Source organism: Lissotriton helveticus, chromosome 6 (assembly GCF_964261635.1).
Source record: "Lissotriton helveticus chromosome 6, aLisHel1.1, whole genome shotgun sequence".
NCBI classification, from domain to species: Eukaryota; Metazoa; Chordata; class Amphibia; order Caudata; family Salamandridae; genus Lissotriton; species Lissotriton helveticus.
The window spans coordinates 987,022,108-987,041,435 of NC_136067.1; positions in this window are offsets into that span (position 1 = coordinate 987,022,108).

The following is a 19,328-nucleotide window of genomic DNA, read 5'->3' on the forward strand; positions in this document are numbered from 1 at the left end:
CCAGCAACCAAGGTGAGACCTGTCCTTTATTACCGGGCATGTGGCTCACTGGAGGCTGAAACAGGGGGGGCAACGCACACAAGAAAGGATAAACGTAAGGGGCCAAAAAGGGGTTAAAAATAAGTAAGGGCGCACAAGTCCTCGCACAAGCCCCGTATCTACTACATCTACTAATTCCAACTCAGCCCCAATTTATGTTTAGAGGTGGCTGAGCCAGTTGTTCCTGCTATCGTTGGTAACGCGAAAAAGAACGTTTCTTCCTTCCTGATAGGGCAGGTCAAGGCTAAACAAGCTTATACGTGTAAAATAGCTAGGGGTTCTAAAGATTCTAAGCCTAAACCTACTAGCTCTACTAGTTCTGGGTCTAAGATAACCCCGTCGCTTAGATCTTATTTTAAAATGGATTGGTGTCACTACAACGCATGCTTTTACCACGCATGCCTTTACAACGCGGTTTTTACCACGCAGTCCATTACAACGCATAATGCTTTTAGGCGCTGGATAGTGAATTATTTAATTTACTATTCCAACTCCAGTCCCCGTGGATAGCAGGGAAGGTGTTGGATAGTATATTAAATACATTCCCTATCCTAGAGCGCCCCCCAGCGCATTGCGTTGTAATGGTTTGCGTGGTAAAAGTTGCGATGTAATGGTAGTGCGTTGTAAAAAATTTGTTGTAACCGTGCTACACCTTTTAAAATGGTTCCTCGAGTGTTACTACTGTCGGATAAGCTTTCTCCCAAGGGATCTCTAGAAAAATAATTATCTGAGGTCCTGGGTCCTGAGGAGGCGGTGAATATTGGGGTCTCACCAAGCAGTACTTCAATCAGTATGGCAATGGATGGAGTGGTGGGTTTAGATATGGCCTTGGATATGAGCGCTGTGAGGGCGACGACTAACATGAATGTTAACATGGATGCTAACATGGATGCTGACATATCTCCTGCAACAGTTGTATCAACTGAAAACAGGAATAGAGAGGATGAGATCGCTGGCGCTCTTACTGAAGTAAGTGAGAGTTCGGTTCCCGTGCTAGAAACTTCCAGGTCTTTTGGTCGTCTCCCGCCTCTTGCTTTGGTTCTGGCTCCGCCACTAGTGTTGGCTCCTCCATTCCTGATATCTGGTCCCCTTGATGGGGGTTTGCCACAAGGGGATAGTATACAAGATGGTGCGTCTGCCCTCCCCTCCAGCGCCCTGCCTGACAACTGTGATAATACAATCCTGGCCACCTCTTTGCAGGCCCTTACAGGTAATGTTTACATCTTTGTCTGCAGATATAAAAAAAGGGTTTGAAACCTCTGCAGCTAATCAGGCTGACATTAGGTGCTTTTGTGAGTCCCTCGATAATAAGATCAGTGGTCTTACTCTAAGAACAGAAACATTAGAGGATACGGTAACGGGCTTGTCTCTATACCTGAACGAAGCAAAGGCGGACATCACTAAGCTCAGGAAAGAAGATCAAGCGTTGGTAGAGAGGATGGAGACGCTCGAAAATAACGCCCGATGGAATAATCTCCGCATTTTGAATATCCCGGAGGATAAAGAAGGCGCAGATATTAAACAATTTGGCATCCTGCTGTTGAAGGAAGCATTACGATTGGATCTATCTGTGGAAGAACTAGCTTTAGACATCCAACGTATTCATAGAGAGCCCTTCAGAAAGAACCCCCAAAGGACCAAGCCTAGAAAAATCTTGGTCAACTTTCACACGTATTCTCTTAAGGAAGCTATTCTTACTCTGGCCCTTAAGCAGAAATCTGTGAGTGGTAAGGGATTTAACTTTCAGACCCGATCCGACCTGTCCAGGGCCACTCTCGACAAGCAGTGGGAGTTTGGGAGGAGGCTCGAGGCTTTTAGAAGCTATGGTGCGGTAGCTCAACTAGTTTTACCTGCTGCACTGAGAGTAATGTATAAAAACAGTATGCATAATATCAGGTCGGTGCAAGCAGCTGATGAGCTATTGTTGACTATGGGAAAAGACAAAGGAGCGTCAGGCTAGGTAAGGTTTGGTAAGGTTTGGTAGGCCAATATAACTGGCATTTAGGAAGTCACTTAGGTAGGTATTCAAAGTATAGTGAGAAACTTTTTCGCAAATTTGAAAATGAATGGAAAATAATGTTAGTTCAATATGAAAGGGAAAAAAAGAAGAAAAAAAAGTGTATCAGATATAAGTACTGTTTGGTAGTATAGGTAGTATAGGTATAGGGTAGTGTAAGTTTAAGGTCTCAAGCTGTTTTTTTTTTTGGTTTTTTTGTTTTTTGTTTTTTCTCTTTCCGGCTACGGACGGGGTGGGAACCCAGGAAGGGGTGCTATCTTCTGGTTCTTCCAGATAGATAGAGCAAGGGTTTCCCAGGGGGGGTGAAAGGGTAGACTAGGGCACGGGGGGTTGGGGTTGCAAGGGAAAAAAATCTAAAAAATTTCCTCATTTTCGTTTTAGTTTGGCTTTGAGTTTGTTGCTGTTGGTCCGAGGGACATGTGGTCATTTATTTTTTTTGGGCTGTATGTATACTGGTGGTTTTGCCTCTACAATTTTTGCAGTTTGGTTACAGGAGCTATTGGGCGGATGGCGATGGTAAGGGTCACGGTGGGGGGTTTCCATCGTAATGAGTAAGTTAGTGATCCTCTCCTGGTATATTAATGGCTTGCGCACTAGTCCTAGAAAAAATAATATAATGCAATATCTTCGAGACACAGATGCGCAGATTATAGTACTCCAGGCGACCCACCTTGCCGAATCTGAAATGCTCTCGGTGGTTAAAAAGAACAGGTGGATTGATCTATGCATAATGACATCGCAATCTGCACACATTAGAGGTGTGGCAATAATTTTTAAAAAATCAATAAAGGCGAGATTGGTGTCTAAGTTGGTTGATCCTGGCGGCAGGTGGGCAATTGCATCAGTGATCCTAGTGGGGTCCCCAATCACAATAATAGGATACTATGGTCCAAACCAGGATGACCCGTCAGCCTGGAAGACCCTTTTTTCTCACCTGTATTTATTTCCCGAGCCGGTTATTCTTGCAGGAGACTTTAATATAGTTTTGGATCCGCTTCTGGATAAGTCCCCTTCTAATAGATCTAAGATCTTATCTAAAACTAGGTCTTTTCTGCTTGACAGCATGAAACAGCTAGGGTATATTGATATTTGGAGAGAGAAATATGGGCAACAAAGAGGTGTAACATTTCGCAACTACAGGTACCACCACCAGTCAAGAATTGATTTTATTTTGATCAGCCAAAAATTAGTTAATTTGGTGCAATCTGTTTCCCACCTTCCGCTTCATTTATCAGATCATGCGGCTATACATCTAGAACTGGAGGGGTTTCCTAAGTGCCGTTTGAGAAACTGGTCATTTGATCGTTCATTGCTCTCTTCATTGGAAGTTACTAATGCTTTTAATGTGGAGGTTCAGCACTTTATGGACAGTAATATTGGGACAGCTGCCCCTGGGTGTGTATGGGACTCATTTAAGGCCTTCTTAAGGGGCCTTATAACAAATAAGGCCACATATAAGAACAAGATCTATAGGGAAGCTGTGGCTTCCCTGGAATTGGAGATGGCCAGAGTGCAAGCAGAAATAGCTATGCACCCGGAAGTCCCTCTTACCATAGTACAGGAGTGGCAAAATAAACTAGTTACTCTAAAAGGGGAATTGGGCTCAGTTTTGAATGCTCGGGTTCTAGAGAGGTGGGCAGCAAGTAAATTAGCCCATTTTGAGTATGGTGAGGGGGCTGGAAAGCTGTTAGCCTGGAAGACAAAGATCGATCAGGTTAGAAACAATATCGATTCTATCATTTCCGGCGGTATAACATACTCAGCCGATGAAGATATTAGGGGGCCTTTCGGGAATTTTTTTGTGAAATATACCATGAGGATAAAAATATTGAAATTAAACAAGTTGAAGACTGGTTGGCGGGAGTTTCTCTTCCTGCACTATCATTAGAACAATGTGCTGCTTTGGAACAACCTATCACCCAGGAAGAAGTCAGACTGGCGATTTCTAGCAGTAAAAAGGGTAGGGCAACCGGTCCAGATGGTTTGCCGTCCGAAATGTATAAGGTCTTGGACTCAACAATCCTCCCTTTTTTGACCCAGCTGTTTAATCAGATTCTCCAAGAGGGAATGCCCCCTCCTATTTCTTGGAACAGTGCCTCGATAACTTTGATGCTGAAACCAGGAAAACCGGCAACCTGTTGTGGGTCTTATAGACCAATTTCCATCTTAAATTCTGACTATAAGATCTTTGCGTCAGTTTTGGCAAACAGGTTGGGGGCGGTTGCTACAAGTATCTTGCTCGTAGATCAGAAGGGTTTTGTAAGGGGTCGCCAGCTTTATGAGTTAACTTATGATCTTATAGGTGCCATCGATATGGCATCTGTGGAGTCACTCCCCCTGGCTGTTCTCACATTGGACGCCACCAAGGCCTTCGATAGGGTCAATTAGATATACCTATCGGAGGTCATAGGGAAATTTAACATCGGCGAGAAATGTAGGCGTGCTGTGAGGCTTCTGCATCAGAATCCATCTGCCTCTTTACTTGTAAACGGGGAACTATCAAACCCATTTAACATCAAGCGTGGTACTCGTCAGGGCTGCCCTCTCTCTCCCCTCTTATTCGACTTATATATTGAGCCTTTTGCGCAACGGTTACGGGATGATTGTAACATCAAGCCCTTTATTTTTGAAGGGTGGGAGAAGAAGGTAGCCCTGTACGCGGATGATGTCCTCGTTTTTTCCTCTGAACTTCATTTGGCTTTTCCAGCAGTAATTGCTCTGGACCATGATTTTGGCAACGTGTCTGGATATGAAATCAATTCCGCTAATACGAATATTATGGTCTGGAAATTATCCTGAGCCGGTGGCAGGGGTTCAGTTGAGTTCTATCCTACATTATCTGGGCCTTAATATATATAAGGACATAAATGAAATAGTTCCATCAAATTTTTCGCTTGTTGCCAAGGAGTGTCGTAGACTGATGAGATCTTGGTCTTCGCTTCCTCTATCTTTATTGGGTAGAGCAAATTTAATAAAAATGTCCATACTCCCAAAAGTTTCTTTTTTGTTTAACACATTCCTCTTTTTTTTGAACCCTCTATGATAGCCAAACTTCAAAGTGATATAAGTTCCTTTATCTGGAATGACCACACTCCTAGAATAGCCTGGAAAAAACGTAGGTGCCGCAGAGAAAAGGGCGGTTTGGCGGCTCCTGATTTACAGCTATACGCGTGGACTTTTCAATTTTCCCATGCCAGGATGATGCAAAAATCGCCCACAAATTATGGATGTGGGTGCATGTTTGCAGCACTGCTTAGAGGGGAAAAAATAGCTGAGCATGCGTTTTTGTTTAAATTTGGTGACCCCAAATTTAAAAAAAAGTAAAATTGAAGGTGTTGCGGGATATAGCTAAAACATGGGTGAAACGTAGGTGCTCTATAAAAATCGACTATTTCACAAGTAGGTCACCATTGTGGAATTCACCCGGGACCCCGAGTTGGATTCTAGATAGTCTCGCAATACCACTGAGAGAGGCAGGTATGGAGGTTTTGTGGAGGGTTGCCTACTTCCGTGGGAGGTTTTACTTTCTAAAATAGGGGCGGGACTTTCCAGATTTAAATACCTGCAAATCAAAAGCTGGGCGCACTCACAGATTTCTGCTAAGGGTAGATTCGCGATAGGGGATGATAGAAACATAGTGTCCCTCTTACTGGATAAGCCACCAACCAGGAAGGAGGTTTCACTCTGGTATAATATACTATTGGAGGAGATCGAGGGCGAGTTTCATCTCCCAGAGTTGCTGTGGGCATCGCATATTATTAATCACAATGTGGAGAACTTGTGGTTTGAGTCTTTTAAGATCATGTGGAACATAGTGAAACCTTCTTGGTTGCGCAGGAATCACCTTTTCACCTTACATAGGGCCTACTATTCACCAAAGAGACTTTCAAAATAATCAAATAATTCATCAGTGGCATGCCCTGAATGTGGTTTGATTGCTGCTTCAGACCTGCATATGTTCCTCGAGTGCCCACTGCTACTGCAATTTTGGAATGCGGTATGTCTATCACTTAAGACTGCCTAGGGCTCTCAAGTCTCGATATGTTCTGCTCTTATAATCTTTGGGGTTGCACCAGAGTTTCAGGGTCCGGCTAAAAATCTACTATTTTATGGTATCTTGCTGGCCAGAAGAGAAATTTGTAGAAAATGGAAAGACCCGTTACCTCCTACCTTGCTGGACTGGTGCACTTCGGTGCTACAAACTTCTAAAGTGGATTTATTAAGATTGGGTAATCCGGACAAGAGAAACTTCTGTTTTTTATTAAATGGGCTATAACTGAGTACTTGACCGTGGGTTTTTTGGTTTTTTTTTCCCCCCAAGGTCCAATGATTAGGCTGCTTGGTATTTTTCATGCTTGGTATACCCAACAGGGCGATATAGGTATAAGAATGGGTATTTGACTGCAGAAAAGTATCCCTCTGGCTGTCCTAATGTGGTGCTTTTGGAGTATGGAGACTGTACTGAGGGGCGACTTATTTCGTATTGCTCAGTGCCCCTACCAGTTTACCTGTGACAGTATGTCCCTCTCCATGCACTGTTACTTGGTCACCAAGGGCGAAAATGAGGACTAACAAAAAAAGGCCTGATTACCCCCACCGATAGCCTGGCAGACAGGACTGGGTTGAAAGGAATCCAAGTGCGCTACGGAGGGCTGCTTTGAGGTCACCCCCCACATCAAAGGCACTTTTGTATATAAGTAATGGGTCTCTAACCCCCTAAAATCAGATACATCTGGATCTTGAACTGACCCTCTGTCAGAAAGACTGTTGTGCTGCTTAAAGGACTCATCTTTGGACTGCAGACTTGGAAGTCCTGCTTTTCAGTTATGTTGCTGCTAACTGCAGCTCTGCTGAAGGAGAGTTGGACTCTGTCTTGCCTCCAAGTGATCTCCAAGGACTTGTTGGCTTGCCTTCTATTGCTTGAGACTCAGGAATATCAAAGTCTCTACACCTGCTCCTGTGCCTGCCTCACTGGAAGTGGTCCAAGATTCGTGCATCATGAATTTCGTGTCTATGTGTAACAGAACCAGTGAATCAACACTGTTGTGAGAGTAAAACTGATGCATCTTATTCGAACCAGTGCTTTGCCTCCAGAGATCAACGCATCAGATAGTGTATCGCTGCTGCTGCAGCTTGGTGAGATCAATGCATGCCCTTGACTGCATGGCAGAATCCTGTGCATCGCTTGACGCCTCTTGACTCTGGCACCGGTCTTCAGTACTGATGCATCGCCTTCACAGTGTGGAGAAGGTCAACACATTTTGTTGCTTGCTACCAGGGAAGTTACTTTGCTCACCGGTGCCTGAGTGACTCCAGTAGCTGGCTGTGCTTCCATGAGGTTGGTTCGAACTTTGACTTTGCACCAGTCCAGCATAATCTAAAGTAATCTTTTTATGCGCTACTTGCTTCTAAACAATTTACTGTATTTATTCCTTTAAAATTAAATATCTCAACTTCAATAACGTGGATATTTTGTTTTGGTCTTGTTTTGTTCAGAATATAATGTCCTATTTTAATAAACCTGTGTAGACACTTTATGTGGTGTATTTATTGTGTCTCTGTTAGTGTGTGTGTTGCTCAACTACTTTACACATTTCCTCTTTAGTGTGAATCTAGCTTACCCTGATTAGTGTGGTGGTGTCTGCCTGACCTGGATTCATACCTCAGCCAACCATGAATCCCATTTCTAACACACTCCGAAATCAACCCATTCTCTGTTGCAACTCCAAAATCAACTATGCACATATGCAATCTCTGGACTACAACAACCATATGAGGGAGATTTTTAAGTATACAATAAAGTTTGTCCCTGTAACTCTATTTGATCGCAATATTGTTTTGAAAGGTAGAATATTATTAGAAGAACTACACTCAAAATGGTATGCTTCAACATAGTTTATTCCTTAATGTGCAGAAATATATTAGCCCCATATATAAGTTTATATTATAAGTTACATTTGGAGCAAAGTAGCCTTCCAGTTGATCACTTCACCTCCCACTGACAGCAATGAATCCCGCACATTACAATAGTGTGCTCCAACATTGCCGTTTCAAGCAGGAGCAGACAGCACAGCACAAGACACAGCAGACAGAAATATGCTCACTGCCTAAATCCCTTTATTCTCAACCTGTCGGGAGTGGGGCGAATTGTGCCACCTACCTAATTAACATATATGTCAGAAATGTCCATCTTGTGTGTGAAGTTTCCCTAGATTTTTGTCTTCACTACCCTATTTTTGCTGAACCTGTTTTCACACGGAATGGCAGCTGTGGCCTTCCTTGATTACACTTTGAAGGGACATTCCCCAGCACATGTCAAAGGAATGGATAACAGATCTGTCCATGCCTTTTAGGCTTTAGGACTCTGTGGGGTATATTTACAATGAAAAGTTACAGAGCGCTGCGTTTTCCTTCTTGGCTTAAAGCCGCACTCCGCCACTTTTGAACCGCAGGGCTGCACCATATTTACCACACTACATTGCAATCCTGCATTTCCCTCTGCTCTGACACTAATTACAGCTGACTAGTGCCAATGCAGGCACCCTTGCACCATACTGCAAGGGTGTCTGCATTGCGGGAATGATTGTTTATGTGCAGGAAGGTGTACCTTCCTGCACATAAACATTATTAAATGGCGAGTGCAAACTTCTAGGTTTGCTGCTTTGTATAACACACAAAGAAGTTGCAAGTCGTCATTTTTAAAATGGTAGTTTGTGTGCAGAAAGGGACTCCTCCCTGCACATAAACAATCATGCATGGTGTTTTGCTGCTTCTGTGTGTGCTGCACAATGCAACACAAATAAAAACAGCAGGATTGAGGAGAAATAAAGCATTTCTCCTTGTTGAGCCATGTTAAGACCAGGTTTTTTTATCTAAATTTTGGCGCTTCCCCATATTTACGCCACCCTTTTAAATATGCGGCAACATCATAAGTATAGCGTGAACATGTGCCTTATTTACAAGTGGCTTAACACTGCTTGTAAGTAAGGCGAAGCCCATATCGCCACAGGAATGTCAAAAAAAGTGCAGTTCCAGTGGCGATAGGGGTTTGTAAATATGCCCCTGTGCACTTTACTCGTACTATCCAGTGGAAAAGTGCTGGCACCCTAACTCCTAAACATGGTAAAAGTGGCAAACACCTAATTTGCACATTTAATGTACTCATAAGTCCAAAATATATGCTATATATGTGCTACTATATATACCTTGCACCTGTAACTTTAATGCTACAAGAAGGCAGCAGCACTCATTGTGCTACCCACTGAAGTGGCTCTGTAAAACATGTCTACAGGCCTGCCCTGGCATTACACTTGCCATTTCAACTTGTAAAAATCAACCTTTTGCCTTCCTTTTTCAACCCTAAATAGGTTCTAATAGCTTATAGGGCAGGGTGCTTGGCATTGGACCTGCTTGCCTTGAACCCAGGGCCCCACAAGTGACACAAGGGTCAGTTAGCTGATCTATTGTTTGAGCTACAGAGGAACAGCACAATTCCAGAGGCCTTTCCTGTTTTCCAGCTGATCAGACCCAACTGGACCTGCCCTGGTCCCCTCTGCGGAAATGAGTACTGACCCTGAATGGTTTCCTTAAGGTCGTGGACTAATGGTTGAAGTCTGAATGGTTTCCTTAAGGTCGTGGACTAATGGTTGAAGTCTGAGAGTGCTTCTCCCTGCTTAACTGAAGGTTTCACCAGATCCTCCACCACACAACAGTGTAAAGCGATGCATGGATTCATACCGCAACACTACATGGCTTCTTATCGGCCACTTCAAAGGATTTAATGTAGAGTGACCCATGACCTCCTATCTCAGCACAGTACAGCTTTGGATCAAAGTCTTCACAGGATCTGATGCAAAGCTGCGCAGAGCTGAGCATCACAGCAGCACACAGCTCCTGATTAGCGGTTTTTCTAGATCTAACGCAGAGAGATTCAAAACCTTGCATCACAGTACAATGCTGCCCCCGCACCAGAGCTGACCCGGGCCCACACTCCATCACAGTTGGCCTGAGCTTTTGACTTTGTCTCAGTCCACCATGACCATGACCAGAGTACAGAGATTTTTTATTTTTTTTTTATACCCGAACCGAATCAGCGCTTTACATAGCACCAGTTACGTTACATGAGGACACACTTTCATTTTTTAGGCACGGGGAGATTAAGTGATTTGCCCAGAATCACAGGAGGTTTTTGGCGTCGTTACCGAGACTCGATCCCAGATCCCCAGGTCCGAGGTCGAGCGCCTTAGCCGTTAGACCAACCCCTCTCCCCCTATACCTGCAGTTACCACTCACCTTTTGGTGATATTTTTAATCGTAAACTTTTCAAATTCATTACTCCGGTTCTACTGATTAGATTTTTGTTGTTGTGGTGTCAAATTGTTTGGAGATTGCTCTTGTGCTGTGTTTCACTTTATTACTTTTTGTATGTTGAATACATATTTTATACTTTCCTCTATGTTAAGCCTGACTGCATTTGTGTTAAGCTAACAGAAGGTTAAGCACAGGTTTATTGACTGACTTTTTTGACTAACCCTCGCAAGGACTGATATTTTTATTTGAAGCGGACTCTCATTCCCTTCAACCAATAATCCAATTTATTAAAACAAACATTAAGCAGATTAGATTGTGACCCTCGGTGAATGAATAATTTGCATTTCGATTAATCGGTTCCCTGTTAAAATCACAAATGTCATTCCCCAAATCAATCATTGTGCAATTTCTGCATCCCTGGCATGCGAATGGGACTAGTACACCAAACCCTGTATCATGGAACACATAACAAATAATTGTACATATGAGCACCCACAAGACAAAAAAAATGCAAGCCTGCAGACGCAAACATACTAACATGCACTCAAACATGCACACATATTAATATTTCTTTGGAAATAAATTAGCTTACTTTATTAACACTAGTTAATGCAGTCCTGGTAAATGGAAATTGCTATCCATGTCTAAATGTCATGAATATATTTAGGGAAATTAATTGCAAAATAGAGAAAACTAAACAAACAATCTACACCACTTTTGACCCTCACAAAGTGAGCAGAAGAGTGCAGATTCATTAGATGAAAGTCGAATACTGAAGACAGTGCTTCGTTAAATATTTAGACAGGGTATAAGAATTCTCTCTGACAAGTTTAATAACCCAATTAGTCAGAGAATGTAAAATCTGTGTTCATTTCTGATTGATGGCAATTAACTCACTGACATGTATGCTGAAGTTTTTTTTTAAATGTACAATTAGCTGATGCGCTTCTCATTTGGCTGTGTTTTATGAACATTTCCCGGTCTTAATGGTGGTCCTTTATAAATACACTGTGTCATAGTGCAGTCCTGCTCTGCAATTGTCATGTAATACATTAACACCACAGAACACGCTGTCTGTTTAGAATCAGCAACATTCATGACACACCTTGATTCATTTACAGTTAAATGCAATTACCTTATTTCAATAATTTCAAATGTGTTCCAATGTCTGGTGACTCATAAATACCTAGTTTACCATGTTCAGGAATGCTTAGGTTATTTCTCACTGTGCACGTAACAATTTAGGATGATTAACAAAAGTTATAATGTCATTTATTTATATTAATATTTGAAAAGCAATGTTCACCAGAGCTTTCATGCGCTGGAAGGTGCACAGGGAAAACAGACCAAGGCAAGCACATCACATGTCAAAGCTTTTTGGGTACAGACTTATTTTGTAGGAAACCCCCTTTTAGATTTTCCTAGCCCCTAATTAATATATGTATATATTCACTTAAAAAAACAAAGGTTACAGGTACATTATAGTTAGGCACACATTTCACTCGAACAAAACCAGAGAAATCCAACCGTTATAGTTACCTGAGTTATCTATAACTTGCGCCCCTGCAATGCACTGCTTATGACCTATCATATTACATCACTCATGACATGGTCAGTGACATCACTGATGACATCTCAAATTACATAATTAATGACATCATTCACATCATCTCTGATGCACCCACTCACACCTTTATAGAAACTTTAATGCGCCCACTGTCACTCCCACACAACCATTCACAAACCCATTGACAGAGCCATACCAGTACTTCCACAGCCACTCACTGATTCATAGATCTACACACACATCCACTTGCTCACCCATACTGCCACGTATACACCCGCTCAGTCATCAATACAGCCATTGCCATATCCACTTATGTACCTATACAACCACTCACACACTGAGTGAGTCACCAATAGAATGACTCACACACCTACACACTCACCCATACAGTCAATCATACAGGTACGTACTAACCCAAACAGTCACAGACACATCCACTTACGTGCTCATAAAAATAGTAACACATACTCATTCACCTACACAGTCACTGACAGAAGCATGTAATCATCCATATAGCCACCTTCACATTTACTCACTCATGCATACAGTCCCTCATATACCCAGTTACTCACCTATACTGCCTTTCACATACACAGTCACTCACCCATACTGACCCAGGTACTCAATCACTAATACAGCCATATAGACACTCATCACCTATATAGCTTCTCACACACACTCACAATCCCATACAGGAACTGACCAACCCACTCACTCATCCATAGAGGCAGTTATATACCTCCTCACACACAGATACCCAGACAAGCACAGAGATAGTCAACCAATCAATCACCCATATACCCATTCATGGACCCATTAACACACTAATAATTACCTTGGACATCTTCTGACAGACAGATACATTCAAACAACCAGTCACTCATTCATACGTTCACTGAGACACCTAATGACTGACTTATACAGTCAGTCACACATCCACTCAGTAATCCAAACAGTCACTTATACACCCACTGATTTACCAATACACCGAGGTATATATTTAACACTCATAAACGTTTTTAAAAACTCACAGTCACTGGATGATGTCATCAGTGATGTCATTTGAGATGTCATCAGTGATGTCACTGACCATGTCATAAGTGATGTAATATGAGCGATCATAAGCAGTGCATTGTGGGGGCACCATTTATGGTTAACTCAGGCAAATATATTGGCTGAATTTCTCTGGTTTTGTAAAATTGAAATATCAGCCTAACTATAACGTCCCTGTAACCTTTGTTTTTATATATATATATATATATATATATATATATATATATATATATATATATAAATATATATATATATATATATCCAAAAACAAATCCAAGTTACGATGCACTCTCAGAATGCATCTGTTTTAACACAAAAAGTTTATTTCTTAAAGCGGCTTGGTTACCGTGACCAAGCCTTACGGCGAAACGCGTCGGTTTGTGAAATGCTGTTGCAAATAAATTGAATTAAGCATCCTGGAGTGTCCCGCATACCTTTTTTTTATCTAAAAAGGTTGGTGCAGTATATATATATATATATATATATATATATTCCACAAGTTGTCGCTTCCGGTGAACAGGCGTACACCAATAGTGTCCCGCAACAAAGAGCCGACCCAAAAGGTGCTGGTGCAAGGTGAAGTTTATTCTTGTAAAGCCAGCGCTGCCACCATGACGCGTTTCGCCTCCAGGGAGGCTTGATCACATGACAAACTACACATGCTCTGCAAAGCTATTTAAAGTGACAGTGCAATTGATTAGACCATAGGTATGGACGAAATACTATAAAATAGGAACGCCACTAACGTGCAAATAGTCAAAGAGTGCCCCAAAATAGAGCAAATGTTTCAATGAAAAAAGCACAATCCATAAAATCATATAGAACAGATTTCATAGAAAAAAGAGAGCGTATTTACAAGGCAAAAAAGACATGATAAAAAACCAACAGAAGTATATACATGACAATTGATATTATCTATGTACAACGGGTATTTTTCTCATAATCATGTAATGCCCCACAAGAAAACAGCTCAATATATGGGTTTTAGCAGCGTTCATCCAAAGCCATATGGAACTAAATCTCAAAAATAAGGCCCAAGTGGGCAAGTCACATTAGAAGACTCAATAGCCAAAAAAAGTGCATGAAAAGATAGTGCAAATATAACAATAAAGTGCATTACGATTTAAAATTTCTCAAATATTAAAAATATGTACCACAATATCACAAAGTTTAAGAAAATCAATTCATCAGTAAATACAGTTATACGATACGGTAAGAACCATTTATCAAGAACAACGAATACCACTGCATCCGGACAGGTCTTATATATGGAAAACTCCTAATTCCTAAAGACAGGTGTATAGATCCTCTCTATCATTGAGGCCATTAGGGTTCTTGGTGTTGAGCTCCAAGATGTACCTTGTCTCAAGGAGGCGGACTTTGGCCTCACGGTCACCTCCCCTCCTTGACGGCTCAACACAATCAATCAAAAAGAATTGGAATTTGTCAGGGATACCTAGATGTTTCTCCTGAAAGTGCCTGGCAACCGGATAGTTCTGATCGTGCCCCGTTATTGCCCGTATGTGTTGAATTATACGCTTGTGGGCGGGCAGCTTAGTGCTGCCCACGTATTGAACCCCACATGGACATTCCAACACATAAATGGCAAACTCAGTTTTACAGTTAAGCCATTTGGAGATGGCAGTAGGATGTTGTTGAAAGGGGCTTTGGAAGTGGGTTCTGCTGGTACCCTGTCGGCAGGCTTTGCATTGTGGGCATGTCTTAAAGCCCTTCTTCAATGCTCCCCAGGTTGCAGAAATCTTGGGTTCTAAGGTGTTACTAACCAAGATTTTGGACATGGAAGGGGACTTCCTAAAGGTCAAGATGGGTTTGGTACCTATTTTGTGACCAATTACTGGGTCACTGCGGACCAAATTCCAATTCTTATTTACGATTTTACGTAAAGCCCCATGTTGACGATTGAATGTTAGGATGAGTCGTGGAGAACTCGTTTGTCCCTTTTCTGTTGTTTGATCCACCAAGTTGATTTTTTTGGATTTGGGGATTAATGCCTCTTGCCTGCTTACTGAGTTAGAGCGTCTGATCGCTTTCATAATATTTTCTGAGGAATAACTCCTGTCGAGGAAGCGTACTCTACATGCCTCCTGTGCAGCCGCACATTCGGCATCCGAGCTGCAAATCCTTCTGATCCGGAGCATCTCCCCAAAAGGAATGCTCCGAATCAAATGGGCAGGATGTTGGCTGTTGGAGTGCAGTATGGTGTTACCAGCACTGGGCTTCCGATAAAGCCGTGTACTCAGGGCGGAATCCTTCACAAATATTTCCACATCCAAAAAACAAATCAATTCAGAACTTAAATTAGCAGTGAAATTAAGATTAACATTGTTCACATTGATCAAATTGACAAAGGCCCTGGCACTGTCCTGACTGCCTCTCCAAATAATAAAAACATTGTCAATGTAACGTAAATATAAGGCAATGTTGTTGCACATGAACTCATAGTGCTGGGTGGCGAGGACCTGCTCCTCCCACAGCCCAACGTGTAAACACGCGTAGCTGGGTGAGAAGCAGGCCCCCATCGCCACACCCCTTATCTGATGATATATCACGCCATTGAAAATGAAAAAGTTCTGTTCCAGGCACATTTTGGTCATTTCGATCAGCATTTTATTATGTGCCGTTGGATGAGGCAGATCTTTGTTGAGGTAATAGTCCAAGGCCTTGAGACCATCACCATGCCTGATAGAAGTATAGAGAGATGAAACATCTAAAGTCATAAGCATCATATCGTCTTCCCAATCAAATTCTGCAATTCTACTGAGAAAATCAAAAGAATCCTTAACAAATGAACTAAGGTTCCTAACATGATGCTGCAGAAAAAAATCAATGTATTTGGAAACACGTTCCAAAGAGCTGTCTATCGCGGAGATGATGGGGCGTCCCGGCGGTGTAGCAATGTCCTTATGAACTTTGGGAAGTAAGTAAAAGGAGGGGATTACCAGATGTTCTTTTTTGAGGTATCTAAACTCCTCATGCGATAAAAGCCCTGCACTTCGCCAAATCTGAAGCATCTGATATTGCTCAATCCAAGTATTTTTCACAATTTGGATGTTACTCCTGCGGTAGCATGATGTATCATTAAGTTGCAGTTCTGCTTGTTCAAGATACATGTTTTTCGGCCAAAGGACCACGTTGCCGCCCTTATCGGCCTCCTTTACAATGATGTTGTGGTCCGATTTGAGTTTCTTGACCAGTTGGTAGTAACATTGATTCTGTTTCGAGATGTGAAATTTCTTTTTGTTGATGGCGGTATACAGATGTTTCATATCGCGCACTACAATCTCTTGAAAAGAATCCAAATTGTCATGAGCCATGATTGGCTGAAAAATCGATTTGGGCTTAAAAGGTGTAATTTGTCTCCGGTACTTCCCTCAAGTTACCCATTGAGGATTGCTGTTGTAAGTCCCAAATAGTATTAAAGGTTGTCTGGCTTTGGGTACTAGAAAAGGTCGGACTAGATGCTGTTTCTGATGGATTGGGATCTTTTGGATGTAATTCAAAGAATTTTTTACGTTTAAATTTTCTTGTGAATTTGTAAAGATCCATACGAGTATCAGCATAATTCATATTGCACGGCGGGCAATATGAAAGTCCTAGATTTAATACAGCAGTTTCAGCTGATGTCAGTTTCAAGTTTGTGAGATTAATTACTGATTTAGTTTGGTTTTGCGATTCCTCCTTTGGTTGCGCTTCCAATGACTTTGTTTGCCCTGATTGCTGTCGTTTGATGTTCCTGGAACGACAATTCCGGCGTTGCCAGCGTTTGTGGTTTGCCCGCTGTTTTTTGGTGCGCGGGCTTTGTGTGATCGCCAGTAGGTATATATAGTTAGGATTTTTTCCCTATGGGATTTTTGAAAATTCTATGTCTAATAACTTTGGCGTTTGTAGACGGAATTGGCTGAAATTTTCAGGAAAACGGAACATTTTGTTTCTGAGCAGCCCCCGAAAATTTGGGGGGGGTTCGTCAAGGGGGGGCCGAGGAAAAAGGGGGGTCCCAAAACGTGTTTTTCCAATGTTAATTTCCATAGGGCGGTTGGCCTCACTTTTAGCCCGAACGGCTGAATGGATTTGCACGAAACTTGGCAAAATTGTAGGGACTGTTAGCCCGATGTGCCTTTGCTAGGTCTCAATATATGTGCTCCAGTGGATTTTGAGAAATTAACGTTTAAAAAAAGATATATATCTGTAAGCGCGCTCTGGGCAGCGCTCCGGATCGCGTACTTTACTCGTAACGGAACTTCGCGAAGCGAAGCTGATTGGCTCTCCGGTGTCTGTCAACATTCTAAACAGTCCGGAGCGGCCGCCATCTTGTCTCTCGGTAGGATCGAGATACAAGAGGAGGCCAAAAGAAAGGGGGAAATTACCATAAGGGGGCATAGTAGATCCTCCCTGACCCCCTAGGTTTGATGTGGAGGCTTTAAAACGGCCCCGCAGGGCAAAAAAAAAAAAAATTGTTTTGTTTTTTGCGTGGGGAGCGCCCGGTTCGCGAACCGGGAAGCGTACTGGGGAGCGTACTATGAGGAAAAAAGAATGATAGACTTTTAAAATATTGTATGTTTATTGATTGTTCGTTTTGTTGGTTTTTTTTGTTTTTTTTTATTTAAGTAGCAATATGTAGGTACCAATGCAGAGTCAAAAAATTAATATACACCGTCTCCTTTGTAGATATCTTGCATGTTGTTTCAGAAGTTATTGTGGAATATGGAATCCATATCATAGTCTGTCAGGAAAGCAGAAAGAACATGGAGGCAGGAGATGAAAAAGAGTTGTTAAATACACATTGGAGATAATATAGTTGGAGAAAGGAAGTAACTATGAGCAAAATGACTATGTAACATAAAAAAATTGCACAGTATACTATAAGTCTGACTTTACATTATAATCAATTAGGTACTAGTTTATGAATTACATATAAAAATGATTAAAGTCTCGAACAATTTTTGATTATTAAATAATTTTATTTTTGTGAATCTTTTTCCAAATTTAACAGAACATTTAACAACAAATTGTGGGAAATGTCCTCATTTTCAATCAGCAAATCTACTGCATCTACACATTGAACTAATTCATGGTCCCGTGATTCATCCATGAAATCTGAGTCATCATTGTCCTCAATAACTTTTTCTGTGTTGTTCTCCAGAACAATTTTGAAGGAAATAATCTGCTCTCCTTCCATTTTCTTGCTGCAATTTGCATAAAAAATAAATATATCAGTAGAGATAGGGCACTGTTGGCTTTAAGTTCAGACAGGTACTTGTGAGTTTATAACAGAGAAGTAATCTATGGGCACTGTATGGTTTCAGGCGTGAAGTAGTACTATTAAAAAGTGCCTGTGAAGAAGTCTTAGTAAATTCATAATTATAGCACAGAAACCTAAATCAATCCATAATTATAATAAACAAGCCTTTCTCAATGTCTAACTCTTACAGAGGGACAGTATATAACTATCTGAAAATGTTTTCCCAAATTAATTTAAAGTGCATAACATAGTTCTCCTTTCAAATTTATAAAATAACATCTTACCTATTAAAAACAAGTTTAAGTTGTCAGTGAAAATGCACTTGCAATGTGCTTCAGGAAGTAGTAGTCAAAATGGCTGTGTTTCTCTCTCTTTTTTTATATATATTCAGGTACATAACCAATCAAATGTCAGGTAAAAAAAGTAGAAAATGAAAGTAACATTTTAATTGGTTGTCAATTCCAACACTTCAGATGTGTTTTGTGAAGTAATTTACCTCAGGGTATTTAGAGAGGTCTACAGGCTAAATGGCTAAATGGAATTCCAACCAAATTTGTGAAAATGGTAGGGATTGGTATGTAGTATGAGCTAATCTATATTTGGTGAGAGTGTCTCCAGTCGTTTTTCTGTAAATTACTTTCCCACCTTTTTTGATGGTGCGCTTCCCGGGGAGCGCCCCGGTACGCGAACTGGCGAGCGCCCCGGTACGCGAACCTTAAGCGTTACGGGAGTCCACCATTTTGTGTTTCGGTCGACTTAAGATACAAGATGGAGGGCAAATAATGTTCAGAATGGGTAGAAGGGGGCACGGTAGACTTATCTTGACCCCCTAGGTTTTCTGAGGGTGGCTGAGGAGGCTCATATGTGCGAAAAAAAACATTTTTTTTGAAAATTTCGCGCGGTTAGCTTCCGGTTCGCGTACCGGGTAGCGCCCCGGGGAGCGTACTTTGTTGAAAATTAGTGAAAAAAGTTAGAGTAAAATAATAATTGTGAGTGATCAGATGTAGGGTAGCTCTGAGAAGAGCTTTTGGGTTTATGGTACATTTAGGTACTTATAAGTAGGTACCAATGCACAGTCTTAA